This window comes from Bombina bombina, chromosome 1 (genome assembly GCF_027579735.1).
Source record: "Bombina bombina isolate aBomBom1 chromosome 1, aBomBom1.pri, whole genome shotgun sequence".
In the NCBI taxonomy this organism is placed as follows: domain Eukaryota; kingdom Metazoa; phylum Chordata; class Amphibia; order Anura; family Bombinatoridae; genus Bombina; species Bombina bombina.
The window spans coordinates 1,328,696,084-1,328,705,243 of record NC_069499.1 but is presented as its reverse complement, the minus strand read 5'-3'; positions in this window follow the sequence as shown (position 1 = coordinate 1,328,705,243).

The following is a 9,160-nucleotide window of genomic DNA, read 5'->3' as shown; positions in this document are numbered from 1 at the left end:
CTACACACAGGGCCTGGGACATTATACCCCACTAACTGAGTTGGATTTATCTCCCCTTCCTACCGCAACTTTTTCATAAAGGTTTGGAACTTGTGGGAACGCAGCATAATAGGAGACTTCACTGCTGGATATTAACCACTTCTCCCATTTACCTATTTCTTACTCAATAAGTTGCAACTTCTCATCTATATCTCCTTCCCCACAAGAGAACACTACTAAGGCCTTAATTTGAGGAGGTAGCTCTCATACTCTCTGGATTCAGATATATGTAATAGCTTTGCCCTTTGAGTATTAGCTGCTGCGTCAGCTTTATTGTCCTCAGGTTTGTAGCCTGAGGTGGAGTGCTATTATATTTCTTGCAGTAACATCCAATGTCTTATATTGCAGGTCATTAAGTTTAAGCCTGGTTCATATGTTAGCCAAAAGCTACTGTATATACATATCTAGGGCCTGGTAATTTGTTCTAGTTATATGGTCTTCCCTTATAACAATAGCTCCAGTGTTAAATCTCTATAAAGTTGGTGTTTTGAATGTGTATAGAGATGTATCTGCATTGGTAGTATAACCGCCCCTCTCAGGCTTTGGAGGTGTCCTCTCCTCCCTCTCCCACCAGGCTATCGCTGGCGGGTCATACCCCTGTTCCCTTACCTAGCTCTATATATCTATCTGAGGTGTAAAGCCCAGTCCCCTAACCCACATACTCGCTCTCCCCCCCCCCCCCACCACCCCCCTAGACTAACATTTTGGCTGAGTTAGCTGTATGGGGGATTACAGTAATATGACACATATGTGATTTTCCCTCACCTCCCCACCCTCACCCTGCTAACCTGATTTTTAGGTCCTTATTCAATATACTAGGCTAAGTGATAACCCATTAGCTCTGGCCTCGGATTGTTTAGTCCCCAACACTCGGGGCGTAGTGCTTCCCATCATTTTATTCTAGTTATCTACTAGGGCCTTTGCTACCTAGAGTTGTTCTAAACATTGAAGCATATTTCTGTATGTCCTTATTGCTCTGTGTTTTTGTGATAGTCCTGTGGGTCCCGCTACATGGGACGGGCTGCATTGGTCCCCCTCGCGCCTCCTCCGCTCCGGCCCAGCTTGTCTGGGTTGGTCACTTCCACTTCCCCTTTTCCTTTCCTCTTGGTCGTATCCTCCTCCCTGAGGTGCGTGGGGGCTCTTTGGAGCCATCAACATTGCTGAGGTGTAGTGCTATGTGCTAGGTGTCACTCCTTGCGAGGACAGTGCGGGCCCCGCTCTTACAGTATACCATATATTGCTAATGTATTATCCAGGTGTTGAAATTTAACCCTTCTTTTTCTCTGAGTTTAGTCCAGGGCTTTAACGACTTCTCTGTGGGTACGTGGTCAGGGTGGGCCTTGTCTCCACCATACCGACAAACTCCTTGGTCTCCATCAATCATGTCACACTCAGCTAGAAAGAACTCCAAGACCCAAGCGGCCTCGAAGCAGACTGTTCTAGACCATTTCTCTCAACCGTGCAAGAAACCTCCCTCTGTGAGCAAGGACATTAGCGACCCAGAATCTCAAGATGAGGGTTCGCAATTAAGTTCTCAGTCTGTTGCGCATCTTAACCACTACATTACCGAAAGTACTCTCCAGAAACTCCTCGCAGCTCAGACTAAATCTATCACTGCTGAGATTCAGAGAAGTTCGGCTGAACTTAAAAGAGAAATCCAAGAAATAGGAGATAGGGTTGATTCCCTCGAACGGCAACAAGACGATCTGGCTACCAATAACTCAAACCTCCTGGCCTACGCAGAAAATCTAGCCGAACAAATCTCTCAGCTGGAGCTGAAGCTGGCAGATGTGGAGGACAGAGCTAGGAGGAACAATATAAGATTTAGAGGCATACCTGAGACGGTAAACACGGGTGGTTTACAGGAATTTCTCACAGCTTTGTTCACAGCATACTTGGGACCTCTGGAAGGCAACATGCATGCTATGGAGAGGGCCCACAGGGCTCTCCGGCCACGTTCAGTATCATCAGATAGACGGAGAGATGTGGTCGTCTGCTTCCACCACTTTACCTTCAAAGACCGGTTGATGCAGGCAGCATACAACATACCTACTTTGCCCGATAATCTCAAAGATATCCAACTCCTACCTGACCTCTCCTCACATACCTTGCAACAACGAAAGCTCTATGCTCCAATTACTACTCAGCTGAGGAAAGCAGGGATCAAATATAGGTGGGGATTCCCCACTAAGCTGATTGTGACTAAGGACAATCAAACCCACACAGTCTCTTCACCTTCTATGGGAGGCACTCTACTAGCTAATTGGGGCCTCCAACCTGCCCCCAGCAATCATCAAGAGTCTCGCTCCAGGTTGAGGGTCACAGCCCCCGAATGGTCTGTCAAAGAACAAAGACCAAAGCGGTCAAAACCGAACCCCCCTGACCACATTCGAGGCCTCAGGCCTCACCCACTTGAGATTGTGGGTATGCATTTCAATACCACTGTCAGGTTCATATACTGTGATTTGTTTCCATTTTCAATATTTATTGTAACTAATTTAAGTTAGTGTTTAAGTTGATATATATGGTTAATTAGCTATTATGTGATTTTCTTATAGTTGAGCGGGGCTATTTGCACTAGTCCATCCTCCCCTCCAACCAACCTTTGACCCTACCCTCCTCTCCCTCCCCCCCCCAGGAATTTTAAATGGCCTCCCTCAGATTCTTCACTCATAATGTCAGAGGCCTCAACACTGTGGGCAAGAGATGCCTTCTATCGCGATCCCTCCGTCACCACGGAGCGGACGTAGCCTTCCTTCAGGAGACGCACCTCCTAGCGAACTCCTCCCCCCCCCACATCTCCAAGGACTTCCCAGTATTTGAGGCGGCTTCCTTCACAAAGAAAGCCAGAGGGGTAGCCGTCCTAATACACAAAAGAGTGGCTTACGAGCCCCTCTTTATATTCAGAGATCCTCAGGCTAGATATCTCATCCTTATATGTAATTTAGATCATGTCACATATACCCTTGTTTCGGTCTATCTCCCAAACTCACTTCAACCCAGATACCTCAGGAAAGTCCTTCTGCATGTGGAGAAGGTCAAACAAGGCAGAGTTATCCTCGCTGGTGACCTGAACATGGTATGGGATGAGAAGATGGATAGGAAAACAGGCCCCTCTAAGAGACTCCCCTCCAACCACGACCTTACCAGTCGTAGGTTCCGGGAACTTATTTGCCAGTTCACGTATTTTGACATTTGGAGGTCCATACATACTCTAGACAAAGATTTCACCCACTTCTCCCACCCTCACTCTACACAATCTAGGCTTGACTACTTTTTTTGCCACCCCACTGACCTGGATCTGGTCCGCTCCGTGAATATTCACCTTACCCCGTGGTCAGATCATGACCTTATCACCTTAGATATTGACTCTAGTCACACTACTAAAACCAGAGCCCCATGGAGACTGCCACACCATCTCCTTTCGGATGTCCCGTTTAGAGAAGAGATCAGGAAAGAGATTTGCTTCACCCTCCAGACCAATGATACCCCAGAAGTTAGTGAGAATACTATCTGGGGGGCATTTAAGGCTACTTTACGAGGCCTTTTCATCTGTAAGCAAGCTCATCTCAGGAGACAAGCAGGCCTTTCCCTCTCCCAAGCACATAGCAGACTGCGGGTGCTTGAAACCCAACGGCAGATCTCGGACTTGGTAGCCTACAAATCTGAGGTGGAAGACCTTAGACGGCACATATGCCAATTAGAATTCCGTAAAACACAATCCAATCTCCTCCGTCTGAAACACCTCCTATACTCCAAGGGCAATAAAGCAGATTCTTTACTAGCCAATAAAATCAGGCAGCGTGCAGGTGCCACTCGTATTCATGAAATCAAACAGGGTGGCTGTTCATTCCGACTTCCTTCCCAGATTGGCCAACAGTTTCATAAGTTCTATTCTGAACTCTATAATATAGGCACTACCGCGACACATGGGAAAGCCCCCTCAGAAAACATGGATTCCTTCCTTCACTCCCTTGAGCTTCCCACCCTTGATGACTCTCATAAAGAGTGCATTGACTCCCTGATTACTAGCCAGGAGGTTAAATTGGTTATTAAAAAGCTAAAATCTCTTAAAGCCCCTGGACCTGATGGCTTCACGGCCATTTTCTACAAGACATACCTAGCAGAACTCGCCCCTATGCTTACCAGATTTTTCAATAAGGCTATGTCCACAGGGAAATTCGACAAGGAATTCCTTGAGGCCTCCATCATTACCATTCCCAAACCCAATAAAGATCCTACCCTTTGCGCTAATTATCGACCCATTTCACTCATCAATACCGATGTTAAGATCTACGCCAAAATCCTGGCTAATCGGCTAGCAAAATTGCTCCCAACACTTATTGACCCAGACCAGGTCGGGTTCATACCAGGGAGGGAAGGCCCAGATAACACCAGGAGGCTCCTTAACATACTCCTAGAGGCCAAGATACTGAATAGGCCACTTGCGGTGCTCTCTCTGGATGCAGAGAAGGCCTTTGACCGCGTCAGATGGGAATACCTCTGGCGGGTCTTAGAGAACTTCCAGTTCCCTACACGAATTATTTTGGCAATTAAAGCTTTATATTCCTCCCCGGTGGCCTTGGTGAGAGGACTGGGGTTTGACCCCACTCCCTTCCCTATATCTAATGGCACCCGTCAGGGTTGCCCCCTTTCCCCGATTCTGTTCGCACTGGCCATGGAGCCTCTGGCTGCGGCCATCAGGACGGATAATGAGATTTTGGGAATCACCCTACACGGTACGGTCCACAAAGTAGCCCTATTTGCAGATGATACTACCCTTTTCTTCTCCAGTCCCTCTCGAGAGATCCCGAGACTCCTGTCCCTCCTAGAGACATTCAGTTCCTTGTCGTACTATAAATTAAATCACTCGAAATCTGAACTATACACCTCTGGGTTTCCCGAGGAGGTCTCCAAAAACTTATGTAAAAAATATAAGTTTATCCCCAGCCTTAAGTACGTATCCCATCTCGGTGTTAAATTATCCAATTCCCTCCCTCAAATTCTTGAGGATAACCTCAAACCACTCTTGACCGAACTAAGGTCCCTGCCCACACGCTGGAACTTCAAATGTGTATCCTGGTTAGGACGCATAGCAGCTCTAAAGATGAGCTATCTCCCTAAACTCACGTATGCACTCCGTTGTCTACCAATAAGAGTTCCCAGAACCCTTTTAGTACAGTTCCAGAGCGCCTGTACCAAATACATTTGGCAGGGTAAACCCCCTAGAGTTGCTCATAATGCCCTGCAATACCCTAAAATGCACGGCGGGGTTGCTTCTCCCTCTATTTTTAGGTATGCGGATGCCGCTATGCTCACCCATATCTCTCAATGGGGAGTCAATGACTCAGACAGCAAATGTAGGTCTATTGAACAAGCCTCCCTACCACATAACCTTACTTTAAGGGACCTAATATGGACGCCACCCCATTGCAGAAGGAATTTGGGCACCTCTAATCTGATTATACAGGAATGCCTATTTGCCTGGGACCGCCTGAGACATAACCCCAAGGTAGCCCCTCACCCTTCCCCAATTACCTCTGTAACTGGTCTTCTGTCCGGTTTACCGGACTCCCATCCAAACGCTTGGGCTCGGCTGGGTATTATGGTCAACCCCGCCACATACAACCTTTCCCCCCTACACCCAACTCAACATAACCCCATCTACACCCTTGTATATGAAATTTGAATACTCCAGAGTTACTAGTTTCTTATCTAGGTGGGGTTTCAAACCATCTCTGCCTCGACAGCTTACCATCTGGGAAGCTAGATGGCAACAGGGGCTCAGACTGGGCAAACCACTGTCCTTACACTATTCCCTTATGGAAGGCGCTGCCCCAGCTGACAAAGCCCAACATATTCTGAAATGGGAACGGAGGTTAGACTTTACGAAACCCTCTCTGGAGTGGCAACGCACGCTCCTTTTTACAAAGAAAACCCTTCATTGCATTACCATCCTTGAAACCTACATTAAGGTGCTCACACACTGGTATTATGTCCCAGCTAGGCTTGCGAAAATCTTTCCAGAGGCCTCCCCCATTTGTTGGAGAGACTGCTTGCACATAGGAGATATGATCCACATTTGGTGGAGCTGTCCCAGACTCAAACCTCTCTGGAACAAATGTTTCTCCACATTAACCAGTTTGGGTATCAACCTACCCAGAACTCCCGAGATGGCTCTGTTTCACTTAAGTGTATGTAAATTACCCAAACATTATGGTGCACTTTGTGTTTACCTTCTATCAGCTGTTAAACTTAATATTGCGAGATCTTGGAAAAGATCCCTCCCCCCAGCCTGGTCGGATATTATATCCACTATGGCATACATGTACTCTATGGAGAAGAGTATCTATTATGCCTCGGGTAGGACTGATTTCTTTGAACTGATCTGGTCCGATTGGAAAAATAGATTTGATACTCTCTGGCTTCCCACCTTTGACACCTAAATGGCAGTACACCCCTAACCACATAAGCAGTAGATCTGACCTCACTCTTGCACGTCTGAAATAGCCCCCTTTTAAAGTTATCTTAGCGTATCTTCCTACCCTTTTCCCCTTCCCTCTCCCCCCCTTCCCCTCCCCCCCCCTTGACGATATCCTATGTCCTGTTAGGAAACTGACTCCCTTTTCATAGAAATTTACTTTATGTCTCTAATGATTACTTAAATTCTATGATGTATTTGTACTTTTTGTACGATTGTCTCGTACAGTTGTTGTATCTATCACTCTGTTATTTTGACAAAAATCAATAAAAACTACAAATAATAAAAAAAAAAAAAAAAAAGTCCACAAGTCAAATAACAAGCCAGAAGTCAAAACCAGAGCAAGTAGTCAGACGAGAGCAGAGTCAGGAGCAAGCCAGGGTTCAGGAACCAAGAAGGATGTCAGGCAGACAGGTAATACACAGGAACTCTCACAAACAGGTCTGAGACAACGCAAAGGCAAAGCATACTGAACAGAGGCCCTTTAAATAATAAGTGATGACATCACATTTCTGAGACTGCATCCTGTCTCACATGGATGATGCACACCAGTCTGGCCATAAAAGGAAGTGCAGGAAATGAGCAGCACCCCCCACAATGCACCATAGTCAGGAAGAGAGGTGAGTTAAATGGATGCCAGCAGCACATGGCAAACAAAACAGGGAAAAAACCCTGACACTATACTTGTCATAAGCCTCAAAGTCGCTCATGTTCTCAAAGGTGGGCCTCATCCTTTCAACACGAGGACCTCTGATCAGACGTTCCCCACGCCTCTCTTGGAGACGCCAAGTATGCCTGATTCTGTTGTACAAAACTTGTCCAACAGCACCTGCACAATCTAACTGAAGAATCATCCATATTTGCAAAGCCAAGCAGCACAAAGCCAAACAGCAGAGCAAACGCACAAGGAGTAACAAGGTATGCAAAAACACAAAAGCGATTTGATACAATGTCGATCACCAGGGACGCTTTGGCCATGTTGTTTGGGGGGATTTATAGTGCAAAATGCCCAATGGTAGCGTGTTAGTAATGATTGCTGATTGTATCCACTTGATTGTATGTGAGCGTCGCAAATGCTTTCAAAGTAGGCATTTTTTTTGGTGTTTGCTGAAATTTTGTTTCCCCCCCCAATAAATCGTAATGTGAAAGTGTAAAATGTAAAATATACAGTGCATCTTCGTGATGTTTGTTTATATGCGTAACAAATACCTAGTAAACGCGATCTTATATTATAAAACACACGTCCACGCTAACATGATTGAAAGTGCATACTTGTGTATAATGTGTGCATAGACATGGCATATAATCTGCTTGATCAATGTTGCTGCAATATTGTTGCAAAACGATAAAGTAACGGCTGACATCTATAATATTCTATATATAAGTGATTTGCGAGATGTCAATATTTTATGTGTCCCATTGAAATCTCAATAATAATGAAGATCTTCCAACCCTCTCGTCTATGTATATGTAATATTGTAATATTGAGTGAGAAACCGATGAAAGGGGCGGTACAGTCCTAATGCTGTAATCTGTACGGTTGAAGCTTAGAATGATGTCATCATATTAGCTACATGCCTGTCTAGTTTGCAAATCTTCGTTCTGTTGTATTTTGCAACATTCTTATTGTGTGCTGATTAAAAAGATAAATGTACGCTTTGCTGTTGTGTGATATGTGTTATGTACATATATGTATGCATTGTGATTCTCTCCCATATATGTTCATTTATATAAAGCAGTATAGCATTGTTGTTTCTTCCAAAAAAACGACAACTCTAATATTTTCTAATGCTATCTTATTATTGTACGTAATTCCTAATGGTATCTATTTTTTAAATCGTGATGTTAAAGGGACACTAAAGCCATAATCTCTCTTTCATGATTGAGAGAGAGAGAGATAGAATCCAATGTTAACCAACCTTCCAATGTACTTGTATGATGTAAATGTGTTCATTGTTTCTATATGTTTTGTTGAATGAATAGCAATGCACATGTATGAGGCAATGACAAAAGGCATGTATGTGCAGCCATCAATCATCATCTGGTGAGCCTATCTAGATATGCTGTTCATCCAAGCATATGACTTGAATAAATTAAATGCTATAATAGACATAAATGAGACAAGTGTTTAAAATTGCCTACTGTTTGTGAATTATGAAATCTTAAAAAGTATTTTTTATGTTCGTTTAAATATGATTTAAATCTTGAAACCAATTTCGTATTGGTGATGATAGAATTGATCGTGATTTATAGTTGATGTAATGTAATTTTGTGATGTTCACAAAAGTATAAACCATAACTCCAGTGTCAAATAGTCTATTTCTTGATCTATTTGTCATAGCGGGACCAACGCAAGAATGAATGAATTAGCGCCACAATTCTAATGCTGCTATTATGAGTTTTAAAGGAGAAAAATATAGCGTGCGTTACGGAAAGAGGCCAGTCGTGTGCACGAACACGTATTCCCCATAGAAGTCAATGGAGACGAGAAATTGCAATGAAAAAACTTCCAACACTTGTGTTGAGCATAAAGTGAGTGACGTCATGTCCTTCTGTGAAAAAGTAGCTAAATCATATTAATTTCATAATAAAATATTTGTGTATGTAATGTGCTGTATATTGTTTGTGTGTATCTAATTC